The sequence below is a fragment of the Pseudophryne corroboree genome, chromosome 7 (genome assembly GCF_028390025.1).
Source record: "Pseudophryne corroboree isolate aPseCor3 chromosome 7, aPseCor3.hap2, whole genome shotgun sequence".
NCBI classification, from domain to species: Eukaryota; Metazoa; Chordata; class Amphibia; order Anura; family Myobatrachidae; genus Pseudophryne; species Pseudophryne corroboree.
The window spans coordinates 215,548,449-215,564,128 of NC_086450.1; the positions used below are offsets into that span (position 1 = coordinate 215,548,449).

A 15,680-nucleotide genomic window follows, 5' to 3' on the forward strand; every position below is an offset into this window, starting at 1 on the left:
GGCCATGTCACTGGCAATTCTGACGAGTCCTCTCCTGCCTGGGATTCCTCCGATGCATCCTTGCGTGTAACGCCTACTGCTGCTGGCGCTGCTGTTGTTGCTGCTGGGAGTCGATGGTCATCCCAGAGGGGAAGTCGTAAGCCCACTTTTACTACTTCCACCAAGCAATTGACTGTCCAACAGTCCTTTGCGAGGAAGATGAAATATCACAGCAGTCATCCTGCTGCAAAGTGGATAACTGAGGCCTTGGCATCCTGGGTGGTGAGAAACGTGGTTCCGGTATCCATCATTACTGCAGAGGCAACTAGAGACTTGTTGGAGGTACTGTGTCCCCGGTACCAAATACCATCTAGGTTCCATTTCTCTAGGCAGGCGATACCGAAAATGTACACAGACCTCAGAAAAAGAGTCACCAGTGTCCTAAAAAATGCAGCTGTACCCAATGTCCACTTAACCACGGACATGTGGACAAGTGGAGCAGGGCAGGGTCAGGACTATATGACTGTGACAGCCCACTGGGTAGATGTATGGACTCCCGCCGCAAGAACAGCAGCGGCGGCACCAGTAGCAGCATCTCGCAAACGCCAACTCTTTCCTAGGCAGGCTACGCTTTGTATCACCGGTTTCCAGAATACGCACACAGCTGAAAACCTCTTACGGCAACTGAGGAAGATCATCGCGGAATGGCTTACCCCAATTGGACTCTCCTGTGGATTTGTGGCATCGGACAACGCCAGCAATATTGTGTGTGCATTAAATATGGGCAAATTCCAGCACGTCCCATGTTTTGCACATACCTTGAATTTGGTGGTGCAGAATTATTTAAAAAACGAGAGGGGCATGCAAGAGATGCTGTCGGTGGCCAGAAGAATTGCGGGACACTTTCGGCGTACAGGCACCACGTACAGAAGACTGGAGCACCACCAAAAACGCCTGAACCTGCCCTGCCATCATCTGAAGCAAGAAGTGGTAACGAGGTGGAATTCAACCCTATATATGCTTCAGAGGTTGGAGGAGCAGCAAAAGGCCATTCAAGCCTATACAATTGAGCACGATATAGGAGGTGGAATGCACCTGTCTCAAGCGCAGTGGAGAATGATTTCAACGTTGTGCAAGGTTCTGCTGCCCTTTGAACTTGCCACACGTGAAGTCAGTTCAGACACTGCCAGCCTGAGTCAGGTCATTCCCCTCATCAGGCTTTTGCAGAAGAAGCTGGAGACATTGAAGGAGGAGCTAACACAGAGCGATTCCGCTAGGCATGTGGGACTTGTGGATGGAGCCCTTAATTCGCTTAACAAGGATTCACGGGTGGTCAATCTGTTGAAATCAGAGCACTACATTTTGCCCACCGTGCTCGATCCTAGATTTAAAACCTACCTTGGATCTCTCTTTCTGGCAGACACAAGTCTGCTGGGGTTCAAAGACCTGCTGGTGAGAAAATTGTCAAGTCAAGCGGAACGCGACCTGTCAACATCTCCTCCTTCACATTCTCCCGCAACTGGGGGTGCGAGGAAAAGGCTCAGAATTCTGAGCCCACCCGCTGGCGGTGATGCAGGGCAGTCTGGAGCGACTGCTGATGCTGACATCTGGTCCGGACTGAAGGACCTGCCAACGATTACGGACATGTCGTCTACTGGCACTGCATATGATTCTCTCCCCATTGAAAGAATGGTGGAGGATTATATGAGTGACCGCATCCAAGTAGGCACGTCAGACAGTCCGTACTTATACTGGCAGGAAAAAGAGGCAATTTGGAGGCCCTTGCACAAACTGGCTTTATTCTACCTAAGTTGCCCTCCCACAAGTGTGTACTCCGAAAGAGTGTTTAGTGCCGCCGCTCACCTTGTCAGCAATCGGCGTACGAGGTTACTTCCAGAAAATGTGGAGAAGATGATGTTCATTAAAATGAATTATAATCAATTCCTCCGTGGAGACATTGACCAGCAGCAATTGCCTCCACAAAGTTCACAGGGAGCTGAGATGGTGGATTCCAGTGGGGACGAATTGATAATCTGTGAGGAGGGGGATGTACATGGTGATATATCGGAGGATGATGATGAGGTGGACATCTTGCCTCTGTAGAGCCAGTTTGTGCAAGGAGAGATTAATTGCTTCTTTTTTGGTGGGGGTCCAAACCAACCCGTCATTTCAGTCACAGTCGTGTGGCAGACCCTGTCACTGAAATGATGGGTTGGTTAAAGTGTGCATGTCCTGTTTATACAACATAAGGGTGGGTGGGAGGGCCCAAGGACAATTCCATCTTGCACCTCTTTTTTCTTTAATTTTTCTTTGCGTCATGTGCTGTTTGGGGAGTATTTTTTTGAAGGGCCATCCTGCGTGACACTGCAGTGCCACTCCTAGATGGGCCAGGTGTTTGTGTCGGCCACTAGGGTCACTTATCTTACTCACACAGCTACCTCATTGCGCCTCTTTTTTTCTTTGCGTCATGTGCTGTTTGGGGAGTGTTTTTTGGAAGGGCCATCCTGCGTGACACTGCAGTGCCACTCCTAGATGGGCCAGGTGTTTGTGTCGGCCACTAGGGTCGCTTAGCTTACTCACACAGCTACCTCATTGCGCCTCTTTTTTTCTTTGCGTCATGTGCTGTTTGGGGAGTGTTTTTGGAAGGGCCATCCTGCGTGACACTGCAGTGCCACTCCTAGATGGGCCAGGTGTTTGTGTCGGCCACTAGGGTCGCTTAGCTTACTCACACAGCTACCTCATTGCGCCTCTTTTTTTCTTTGCGTCATGTGCTGTTTGGGGAGTGTTTTTTGGAAGGGCCATCCTGCGTGACACTGCAGTGCCACTCCTAGATGGGCCAGGTGTTTGTGTCGGCCACTAGGGTCGCTTAGCTTACTCACACAGCTACCTCATTTCGCCTCTTTTTTTCTTCTTTGCGTCATGTGCTGTTTGGGGAGTGTTTTTTGGAAGGGCCATCCTGCGTGACACTGCAGTGCCACTCCTAGATGGGCCAGATGTTTGTGTCGGCCACTAGGGTCGCTTAGCTTAGTCATCCAGCGACCTCGGTGCAAATTTTAGGACTAAAAATAATATTGTGAGGTGTGAGGTGTTCAGAATAGACTGAAAATGAGTGGAAATTATGGTTTTTGAGGTTAATAATACTTTGGGATCAAAATGACCCCCAAATTCTATGATTTAAGCTGTTTTTTAGGGTTTTTTGAAAAAAACACCCGAATCCAAAACACACCCGAATCCGACAAAAAAAATTCGGTGAGGTTTTGCCAAAACGCGGTCGAACCCAAAACACGGCCGCGGAACCGAACCCAAAACCAAAACACAAAACCCGAAAAATTTCAAGTGCACATCTCTAGTGTCTTCTATACTATCCGCTGTGCAGTCAACATTGGCAGCAGGAGCTCCTATAGGGACGTGCACTCCGATTAGTGTAAGATTTTTTGGGACTAACTTGCTAAAACTTTGACATCATGTTTGCAGTATCTTATCTATGTATATATTTTATGTGCATTATCAAGTATGAGGTACAGTAGTGTATCTTTAAAAATCCATCGCCATGGGAGGACATATTACCAGAAAGAAGAGACAGAAGGGGAACAGCTATGCAGAGATGATATCTGTGTCTTCCTGTAATGATGCGAGAATACCACCAACATATTGGATGCTTCATTGCTGTAATGAATGGTAATATTAGAACATAACAAAGGGGGTAATTCAGACCTGATCGTTGCTGTGCGTTTTTACACAGCAGATGACCAGTTTCAAACTGCACGTGCGTATGCACCGCAATGCGCAGGTGCGTCACATGGGTACAAAGCGGATCGCCGCTCAGCGATGGGTTTGTGCGACGGATCCGTTTGCACCGGTGATCGCAAGGAGACTGACAGGAAGAAGGCGTTTGTGGGTGTCAACATAGGCGTGCGCAGAACATTTTATTAGGGGGTGCATGATTGGAGTGGCATGCCTAGCACCACCCGCTGGGCATGTCTTGCACCGTATATTAGCAAGATGAGGGAGACAAGTATGTAACCTGCATACGGATTACAAGTCCATATATATATATATATATATACACACACACACACACACACACACACACACACACACACACACACATATACTATGTATAACTGGTGTCCCTTTCACATTATAGCACACAGTATGAGCCAAAATTCACATTACAGCACACGGTATGAGCCAAAATTCACATTATAGCACACGGTATGAGCCGAAATTCACATTATAGCAAACGGTATGAGCCGAAATTCACGTTATAGCACACGGTATGAGCCGAAATTCACATTAAAGTACATAGAATGAGCCGAAATTCACATTATAACACACAGAATAAGCCGAAATACATATTATAGCCCACGGAATAAGCCAAAATTCACATTATAGCACACGGAATGAGCCGAAATTCACATTATAGTACATAGAATGAGCCGAAATTCACATTATTGCACACAGAATGAGCTGAAATTCAAATTATGACACATGGAATAAGACGAAATTCATGGAGCGTGACAGCAGGGACATAGGGACAGCGAGAGTGACAGAAGGGACAGGGAGAGTGACACAGACAGGGAGAGTGACAGCAGGGACAGGGAGAGTGACAGAAGGGACAAGGAGAGTGACAGAGAGAGGGACAGCAAGGGCATACAGTAGGGACTAGGGAGAGAGTAAAGCGGCAGGGCAAGATTACCTATTTAACAGTGGCAGTGCTGAGGATGCTGTGATCTGTGGTGGATGAGGAGGCTGTCTGCATGGTGCAGAGAAGGACTAAGGGCAGTGTCGGTGTACTGAAGGAGACAGAGGGCGGCGGTGCATGGAGGAGGAGGCTGTGGTTGGCGGCACTGCGGCTCCTATGAGCGCTGCGCAACTATATCAAATCTGCCGCTGACGGCAGTCAATCAGGAGCGGCATATCAGGAGCCGGCCTAGGACTATTATTCATAATGTGAGTGTTCAGACTTGATGACCACTCACTCACTGTGTGCACCAGGGAAAAGAGAGGGATTCAGGCCAGCCAAGGGGTGGGGGGATAAAATTCTGTATAAAAAGATAAAGGGTTATTACCTTATGCTAATTTTATATATATATATATATATATATATCTAGATAGATAGATAGATCTATAATTAGCATAAGGTAATAACCCTTTATCTTTTTATACAGAATTTTATCCCCCCACCCCTTGGCTGGCCTGAATCCCTCTCTTTTTCCCTGGTGCACACAGTGAGTGAGTGGTCATACAGTCTGAACACTCACATTATGAATAATAGTCCTAGGCCGGCTCCAGTCTACGCCTGTGTTTTGCTGTTGAAAATGGCAGAGCCGGGCACACATGAGTGACTGGAGAGACTGACTGAGCACGGGCGTAAAGTACTACAGCGCAGGGAGGCCGGGGAGGGCGCGCGGTGTGACGTTAGTATGTCACATCGTGAGGCAGACAGTCGGATCATGACGGCGGGTGGGCTGGGCTGTGCGGCCAGCCACCCACCCACAACGTAGCTGACAGCTGTGAGTCTAAGCGGTGGAGTGGGAGGAGGTGACCGTGTGACAGCCCAGGCAGCGATGCAGGTGATCCGATCATCGCTATCAGTGTGCTGCTGTAGTAGCACTGCTACAACAGCAGCACACAGACAGCGATGATCGGATCGCAGGCATGATGTGCGGGGGGTGCCGGACATTATGGGGTGCCTGTGCGCACCAGGCACCCCCCGTGCGCACGCCTATGGGTGTCAACTGACCATTTTCAGGGAGTGTCTGGAAAAATGCAGGCGTGTCCATGCGTTTGCAGGGAGGGTTCTGGACATCAATTCCAGTCCCGGACAGGCTGGTATGTTCACAGCAGTTGAGTAAGTACTGGGCTGTGTAGAACCTGCACAAAATCTGTTTGTACAGCACTGCTACACATGCGTTTGCACACTTGCACAGCTAAAATACACTCCCCTGTAGTCGGTGACTATCTGATCGCTGCAGTGCAAAAATCTCTTGCTAGCGATAAGGTCTGAACTACCCCCAAAGTTGCCACCAAGTTTTAAACATTTTGTATTTAAAGAAATCTCTGGGCAGTACCAGGCTCCATATCTTTACTACAGCTTCTGTTCTCTGTGAACTTCCAGTGTGTTAAATGTATCTGTGTTCTGATCCCATAAGTCTGATGGTTCTCTTTGATTACTCCCCTGGTACTGTTACTAGAGACTTCCTGGTTCTTACCGGCTCTTCTGCTCACCTGATTCTGCTCGTCCCCTAGTACTGTATTACCCTTTACCCACCTGGTACTGACCCATTCCTTATAACAATGCTACTCTTGGTGACCAGTCTCACTGCCCGACATCAGTTCCTTTATACCCACCAGTCAGTGGCTGTAGCCAGTCACAGGGTCACAACCTACGTACTGGTTGCACTGGAGTCCAAACCCTGATAAATGTAGCCAATACATTAGACTATGTGCCTCTTTTCTGGGGCTATGCCAACCCCAAGCATACGGTCAGCATCTACACCATCGTCCGAGAGTTAAAAGAGTACCATTAAGTAGCAATTAGCACTGGACTTTTTATTAACGTGCATTTATATAGCACAAGCACACAAGCAGTGCTTTATAGTTTGGGTTTAATGTATGAGGGAAGAAATTCCCAAAACATGGTGCTCCTGAAAATGTACTGTAACCAGGAAATGGAGAAACCTTCTGCTCATTGTTGCCTTTTAATGATTACGTATTTATTCTTCTAGTTTATGTAACTAATTACCAAACCAGTGTAAATACTAGAGATGTGCGGCTGGCACTTTTCGTGTTTTGTGTTTTGGCTTTGGTTCTAATTCCACTTTTGTGTTTTGGTTTTGGCTTAGTTTTGCCAAAACCACCCTTTCATGTTTTGGTTTTGGTTTTGGATCTGGATGATTTTAGGGAAAAAAAACATAAAAACAGCTAAAATCACAGAATTTGGGTGTAATTTTGCTCCTACTGTATTATTAACCTCAATAACAATCATTTCCACTCATTTCCAGTCTATTCTGAACACCTCACACCTCACAATATTGTTTTTAGGCCAAAAGGTTGCCCCGAGGTTGCTGGATGACTAAGCTAAGCGACACAGGTGAACAACACAAACACCTGGCCCATATAGGAGTGGCACTGCAGTGTCAGACAGGAGGGCAGATATAAAAAAAAGGCCCCAAACAGCACATCATGCAAAGAAGAAAAAGAATTGCATTGAGGTAGTTGTATGACTAAGCCAAGCGGCACCAACAATTGGCCCATCTAGGCGTGGCACTGCAGTGGCAGACAGGAGGGTACATATAAAAAAAGGCCCCAAACAGCACATCATGCAAAGAAGAAAAAGAATTGCAATGAGGTAGTTGTATGACTAAGCCAAGTGACACAAACAATTGGCCCATCTAGACGTGGCACTGCAGTGGCAGACAGGAGGGTAGATATAAAAAAAGGCCCATAACAGCACATGATGCAAAGAAAAAAAAGAATTGCAATGAGGTAGTTGTATGTCTAAGCCAAGCGACACAAACAATTGGCCCATCGAGGCGTGGCACTGCAGTGGCAGACAGGAGGGCAGATAAAAAAAAAAGCCCCTAACAGCACATGATGCAAAGAAGAAAGAAAGGTGCACTGAGGTTGCTGTATGACTAAGCTAAGCGACACAACCACCTGGCCCATCTAGTAGTGTCACGCAGTGGCTGAATGTCGAGAGCGGGCCGCAATTGTTCGATCCACTGACAGCATCTCCAGCATGCTCCAGTCACTTTAAAAAAAATCTGCAATTGGTGGACTTACACGGCAGTACCCCAGGACTAATACAGCAGTACCCCTGGAGTCATACAGCAGTGTCACACAGGATGGCACTTTTCAAAAACTAGGCCCCAAACACAGGGCCGGCGCTACCACTAGGCAGCTTTAGGCAGCTGCCTATGAGCGCCGGCCACTGGAGGGCGGTACTGCACGCTGCCGATGATGTTCCTACATTACTGTCTTAGCTCAGCTCCTCCTCTTCTTTAAGAGATGAGGAGCGGAGCTGGGATGCCATAGCCGAGCCGCCCCCTGTTATCAGCTGGCACACACAGCAGCACTGACACAATGTAAGTGCATATTACCTGGCAGCTGCCTCTTCTTATGTAACTGTCTGCTCCTCTCTGCAGTCCTCGCCCCCCTCCCGAACACGAATGGTAAATAAACAGTAACTGACGGGAGGGGGGATCTGAGGGAGCGCAGGCAGGGTCGATTGGAGCGTTCGACCCCTCTACTTCCTCCCTAGCAAAGTCCGTCCTTGATCCTCTCACAGTGATTGCAGTCCAGCACTAAGCATGTGAAGATGCCACTGTACACACCTCCTCCCCAGTGATCTACGGAGATCAGCGGCAGCCCCTATCTGCATGATTTATTAGGCTGTGCTGTGAGTGTGAACGGAGGTCGTAGACTCGTAGGTGGTGGGGGAGGAATGCAGTGCAAACAGTGTCTACAAAGTTATTACTGTGTGCAGCCAGCTCCCAGCATGGTACTGGGCTAAGCATAAGGAGGCACAAGCCAGACCAAGCCAGGGGTGAGAGGGGTGCTGAACATTCATGTAGTAATGACTAGCAGCAACATGTGATTCTGTTCCCTCTCTCTCCCTGGCCACATTACACTTACTGTAGTCTACACATCCAGCAGTATGTACTCCCTGCCCTGCTTCACGTAGGTAAGTTTTCCAAATGCTCAAAGCTCTGGAAAGGTGACTGATAGGCACAGCCAAGGATGTGATGCTGACATGACGGAGAGGGCCCTCCTGTCTTTAGTGCTCTATGGCCTCCCAAAGGCTTAATCCAGCCCTGGGTTAGCGGTTCTTGCACACCCTGGGTACACCTGCAGCATTACAGCAGCAACCTGTTCTGTCCTGGAGTTCCCACTAAGAGTCAGTCCACTGGGTGGGATGGGGATGTAGCTGGGATCCCAGCATTCAGCATCCTGGCGGACCAAATGCCATCTGCGGAATCCTGACAGTGGTCAAAATGCCAACAGCAGTATCCCAACAGCTGGGATCCCGAACGAAAGTTTGGTTACAGTTAGGCTGCAGGGGGTGGGGGGATCAGAGGCGGAACTACCGGCAGTGCAAGCAGTGCGTTCAACTGGTCCGCCTCTGTCCAGGGGCCCAAGCATGTCATGAGTCAAACTGACTCATTACATGCCGCTGTGCGCTGCGGGCAACCGCTGCCCACAGCGCACAGCCGCCCGGAGCGGACAGGAGCAGCGGCACGGACGTGGGAAGGTGGAGGAGGACGGTGAAGGAGGGAGCCGCAGCAGCGCTTTGTTACTGGTGGAGGCGCTGCTGCTGCTGCTGCCCCTCTGCTTCACTATAGGCTGCCTTCCGAGAACAGCCTATAGTGAAGCAGAGGGGCAGCAGCAGCAGCGCCTCCACCAATAACACAGCGCTGCTGCGGCTCCCTTCTTCACCTCCCTCCTCCTCCTTCTCTACTGCCCGGGAATCGTCTGACGCTGCACCAAAGAGCCTGACCAGCGGAGAGGGTAAGTATGATTCTTCTTTCTTTCTTTCTTTCTTTCTTTCTTTCTTTCTTTCTTTCTTTCTTTCTTTCTTTCTTTCTTTCTTTCTTTCTTTCTTTCTTTCTTTCTTGGGACTGCCTGCCGCTATGTGTAAAAATGGGGGACTGCCTGCCACTATGTGTAAAAATGGGGGACTGCCTGCCGCTATGTATAAAAAGGGGGAATCTGCCTGTCGCAATGTGTAAAAAGGGGTAATCTGCCTGCCGCAATGTGTAAAACTGGGGAATCTGCCTGCCGCACTGTGTAAAACTGGGGAATCTGCCTGCCGCAATGTGTTAAAATGGGGAATCTGCCTGCCGTAATGTGTAAAAAGGGGGAACTGCCTGCCGCAATGTGTAAAACTGGGGAATCTGCCTGCCGCTATGTGTAAAAAGGGGGAATCTGCCTTCCGCAATGTGTAAAAAGGGGGGACTGCCTGCCGCTATGTGTAAAAATGGGGAATCTGCCTGTCGCTATGTGTAAAAAGGGGGACGCTGTCTGCGGTAATGTGTAACAAGGGCACGCAGTCTGCCGTAATGTGTAAAACGTGTACGCTGTCTGCCGTAATGTGTAAAAAGGGGACGCTGTCTGCAGCTATGTTTAACAAGGGCACGCTGTCTGCCGTTATGTGTAAAAAGTGTACCCTGTCTGCCGCTATGTGTAACAAGGGCACGCTGTCTGCCGTTATATGTAAAAAGGGGACGCTGTCTGCCGTAATGTGTAAAAAGTGTACGCTGTCTGCCGTTATGTGTAAAACGTGTACACTGTCTGCCGTAATGTGTAAAAAGGGGACGCTGTCTGCAGCTATGTTTAACAAGGGCACGCTGTCTGCCGTTATGTGTAAAAAGTGTACCCTGTCTGCCGCTATGTGTAACAAGGGCACGCTGTCTGCCGTTATATGTAAAAAGGGGACGCTGTCTGCCGTTATGTGTAAAAAGGGGACGCTGTCTGCCGTTATGTGTAAAAAGGGGACGCTGTCTGCCGTTATGTGTAAAAAGTGCACGCTGTCTGCCGTTATGTGTAAAAAGAGGAATCTGTCCGCTGTAAGGTGTAAAAGGGGCTCTACCTGATGTAGTGGTGCTACTGTGCAGTGTAATTTGAATAATGGAGACTACTGTGCACCGTTTTATGAATTGGTATTATTTTGTGGCCACACTGCCCCTGTTTTGCATGCAGGGGTGGGGCTCCGATGCCGTTTCTTGCACACAGTGCTAAAATGTCTAGTTACGGCACTGTTGCTAGTAATCCATTTCTCTGGCCCTGAGCAGGTCCCCCTCACCAGATCTTCTCCAGGGGTGAGGGGGTGGACTTGGATGGGATGTGTGTGTGTGGGGGGGGGCCCAAAGCATTTTGTCGCACCTCGGCCCACCGCTCGCTAGTTCCGCCACTGGGGTGGATTAAGGTTAGGCTGCAGGAGGGGGAGGTGAGGGTTAGGCTGTCTGACCAGCGGAGAGGGTAAGTATAATTCTTCTTTCTTTCTTTCTTTCTTTCTTTCTTTCTTTCTTTCTTTCTTTCTTTCTTTCTTTCTTGGGACTGCCTGCCGCTATGTGTAAAAATGGGGGACTGCCTGCCACTATGTGTAAAAATGGGGGACTGCCTGCCGCTATGTATAAAAAGGGGGAATCTGCCTGTCGCAATGTGTAAAAAGGGGTAATCTGCCTGCCGCAATGTGTAAAACTGGGGAATCTGCCTGCCGCACTGTGTAAAACTGGGGAATCTGCCTGCCGCAATGTGTTAAAATTGGGAATCTGCCTGCCGTAATGTGTAAAAAGGGGGAACTGCCTGCCGCAATGTGTAAAACTGGGGAATCTGCCTGCCGCTATGTGTAAAAAGGGGGAATCTGCCTTCCGCAATGTGTAAAAAGGGGGGACGGCCTGCCGCTATGTGTAAAAATGGGGAATCTGCCTGCCGCTATGTGTAAAAAGGGGGACGCTGTCTGCGGTAATGTGTAACAAGGGCACGCAGTCTGCCGTAATGTGTAAAACGTGTACGCTGTCTGCCGTAATGTGTAAAAAGGGGACGCTGTCTGCAGCTATGTTTAACAAGGGCACGCTGTCTGCCGTTATGTGTAAAAAGTGTACCCTGTCTGCCGCTATGTGTAACAAGGGCACGCTGTCTGCCGTTATATGTAAAAAGGGGACGCTGTCTGCCGTAATGTGTAAAAAGTGTACGCTGTCTGCCGTTATGTGTAAAACGTGTACACTGTCTGCCGTAATGTGTAAAAAGGGGACGCTGTCTGCAGCTATGTTTAACAAGGGCACGCTGTCTGCCGTTATGTGTAAAAAGTGTACCCTGTCTGCCGCTATGTGTAACAAGGGCACGCTGTCTGCCGTTATATGTAAAAAGGGGACGCTGTCTGCCGTTATGTGTAAAAAGGGGACGCTGTCTGCCGTTATGTGTAAAAAGTGCACGCTGTCTGCCGTTATGTGTAAAAAGAGGAATCTGTCCGCTGTAAGGTGTAAAAGGGGCTCTACCTGATGTAGTGGTGCTACTGTGCAGTGTAATTTGAATAATGGAGACTACTGTGCACCGTTTTATGAATTGGTATTATTTTGTGGCCACACTGCCCCTGTTTTGCATGCAGGGGTGGGGCTCCGATGCCGTTTCTTGCACACAGTGCTAAAATGTCTAGTTACGGCACTGTTGCTAGTAATCCATTTCTCTGGCCCTGAGCAGGTCCCCCTCACCAGATCTCTCCAGGGGTGAGGGGGTGGACTTGGATGGGATGTGTGTGTGTGGGGGGGGGGCCCAAAGCATTTTGTCGCACCTCGGCCCACCGCTCGCTAGTTCCGCCACTGGGGTGGATTAAGGTTAGGCTGCAGGAGGGGGAGGTGAGGGTTAGGCTGTGGGAATGGAGGGATAGGGTTAGGATGCTGGTGGAGAGATTAGGGTCAGGCTTAGGCTGCAGGGAGAGAAAGTTATGGGGAGGATTAGGGTTCTCTTACCTAAACTCCCCTGTCAGGTTTTAGCCCGTCTAAATGCTGGGATCGGTATTCTGACCAACGTCATCCTTACAGCCAGTATACCATACCCAACCTGCGGGATGTACTAATGGGAAAATGTGGTAAAAACCTAATTTTGGAGGTTTTATCCACATTTCCCGTATGTACTAAGACCCGCACGCTGGGTTTCCAAAAGGGGGGAGGGGGCTGGGGCGGTATTGTGTAGCTTTGCCTAGGGCGCCTAGAAACCTTGCACCGGCCCTGCCCAAACAGCACCTCATGCAAAGATGTCGAAGAGGTGCAATGAGGTAGCTGTATGACTAAGCCAAGCGACACAAACAATTCCAACTGGAATTATACGTCCAAATCACAGTAATTATACGTCAAAATCACTGAAGTTAATTGGCAAGATCACTGTAATTATACATCCAAATCACTGGAATTAATTGACAAGATTACTGTAATTAATAATTATACGTCCAAATCACTGGAATTACATGGCAAAATCTCGCTTTCTATCGCCTGCCTAGTGAAGTGGAATCTAGATGGGATTTGGTACCGGCGACACAATACCTCCATCAATTGTCTAAATCCCACTGCACTAGTGGCGGATACTGGACGCACATCTAACACCAACATAAGTGTCAAGGCCTCAGTTATGAAGGCTTCCATCATCATGTGAAGCTGAACCACTAGTCATGAACAATACATAGGCCAGGGCATCAGCTGTTCTTTGCCACTCCGTGTCGTAAATGGCATATTGGCAAGTTTACGTTTCTCCTCAGACCATTTAAATTTCTTTTTAAGGTCTTTTTACAGAATTTTGGCTTTTGGGATTTTACATGCCCTCTACTATCACAATAGGCATTGGCCTTGGCAGACGATGTTGTTGGCATTTCATCGCCTATGTCATGGCTAGTGGCAGCAGCTTCAGCACTAGGAGGAAGTGGTTCTTGATCTTTCCCTATTTTATCCTCCAAATGTTTGTTCTCCATTATTTTTCTGAAGTTATATAACACAATATGAGGCACAGGAATGACTGATGGCTGATGGCCAGGACACTACCACTGGTCTGATGCAGCACAACACAGCAACCGAGTGAGGTACTTGTTGTTGTTGTTGTTGTTATTATTATTATTATACATTAGCAGTGGACATATAGCAGCAGCGTATACCACTGTGACTGCCTGGTCACTGGAATGACTGATGGCCAGGACACTGGTCTGATGCAGCACAACACAACAACACTGTGAGGAACTTATACAGCTACACTTGATATATGGCAGCAGAGGACACCACCACTGTGACTGGTCACTGGACTGATGCACAAGAGACTTCCCCTGATCTAATGCAGGACAACACAGCACCACTGAAAGGGTCTAATACAGCTACACTGGATATATGACAGCAGAGAACACCACCACTGTGTCTGGTCACTGGACTGATGCTGCACAAGAGAGACACTACCCCTGGTCTGATGCAAGACAACACAGCAAAAATGCAATTGACTTATACAGCAGCCAGCAGCACTGGGGACATATAGCAGCAGAGGATACCAACACTGTGACTGGCTGGACTGATGCAGCACAATACACTGACTACACTGGACTGGACTGAGCAGCACAACACAGCACAAGACTCGCCACCCCACTTTCCCACCCACACAGACACTGAGGACACATCCTCTCAATACACTCTCCGAGACAGGAGTGAAAATGGCCGCGACGCACGGCTCCTTATATGGAATCCAAAACCCTCGAGAGTCCAACAGCGGGATGATGATGTTTTGCCTCGTTCTGGTTTCCGAATCAGGTGAGAAAACCTGAGCCGGGCTCGGAACCGGGATCAGAGTGTGAAGTTCGGTACAGATCGGTTCTCTGAGAACCGATCCCGCTCATCTCTAGTAAATACATGTAAAAAAAACCATGAGGTTAATCAAGAGCATTACAAAAATCCACATTAAAAACGTTTGTAGAGTCCACTCATTGGGGGTAATTCCAAGTTGATCGCAGCAGGAATTTTTTTAGCAGTTGGGCAAAACCATGGGGAGGCAGATTTGACATGTGCAGAGAGAGCTAGATTTGGGTGTGGTGTGTTCAATCTGCAATCTAATTTGCAGTGTAAAAATAAAGCAGCCAGTATTTACCCTGCACAGAAATAAAATAACCCACCCAAATCCTACTCTTTCTGCACATGTTATATCTGCCTCCCCTGCAGTGCACATGGTTTTGCCCAACTGCTAAAAAAAATTCCTGCTGCAATCAACTTGGAATTACCCCCTTTGTGCAATACCTAAGCACTGTCATCTTGGTACTTTAAAAATAAAGTTGTACTGCTCAGTTGTAAAAGCCAGGAAGCCAAGAGGTAGAAAAAATTCCTTGTGCACTGTTTTTGACCAGCGGGATTGCATTTAAAAGGCCTTGTCCTATTCATAATATTAATTTGCCTCGCCATCACTGAGCTGTCAGCCTGTCCTTGGTGTTACTAATCAAGTAACGTTAACCTTGAAACACAACTCTCGATTCCAAATGAATTTAAGATAACTTTCCAGACAAAGGCTCATCATTCCACATCTGAAATCTGCGATGAAGCAGGATATTTAAATGAAAAAATAGATGCATGCTTGAGAGACCAAAACATAAGATAGGCATTTTGTGATTTTCAGAAGTTTGTCAAATGTTCTCAATCGGTACTTGTCTATTTTAAGATAAATTATATTCTTGACTATTTCTTTCTATGTGTGTTATCTCAGTGTGTGGTAGACACTGTTTTCTTGATGCAGGAAACATATTTGGCTGGAAGTTATGATCAAAGTAGAGATTTTTTCCTTTCTTCCTGGATGCTAAACTAATACAATCTGTATTGAGATTTTCTGTAAGTGTCGGAAATGTCAGCAGCCGCAATGTCTTTGAGATAGTAAATAGTTAGGCTTCCAGCATACCTATGCATATATGGGGGGTCATTCCGAGTTGTTCGCTCGGTAAAAATCTTCGCATCGCAGCGATTTTCCGCTTAATGCGCATGCGCAATGTCCGCACTGCGACTGCGCCAAGTAAATTTGCTATGCACTTAGGAATTTTACTCACGGCATTTTCATCGTTCTGGCGATCGTAATGTGATTGACAGGAAATGGGTGTTACTGGGCGGAAACAGGCCGTTTTATGGGCGTGTGGGAAAAAACGCTACCGTTTCCGGAAAAAACGCAGGAGTGGCTGGAGAAACGGGGGAGTG

At 48.0% G+C, this 15,680-nt stretch overlaps 1 long non-coding RNA gene across 1 annotated transcript in view; it reads left to right on the forward strand.

The window, feature by feature from the left end:
• Positions 1 to 15,680, forward strand: part of LOC134943539 (uncharacterized) — a 64,046-nt gene that overhangs the window by 12,207 nt on the left and 36,159 nt on the right. The gene's annotated exons all lie outside the window — the stretch shown is intronic.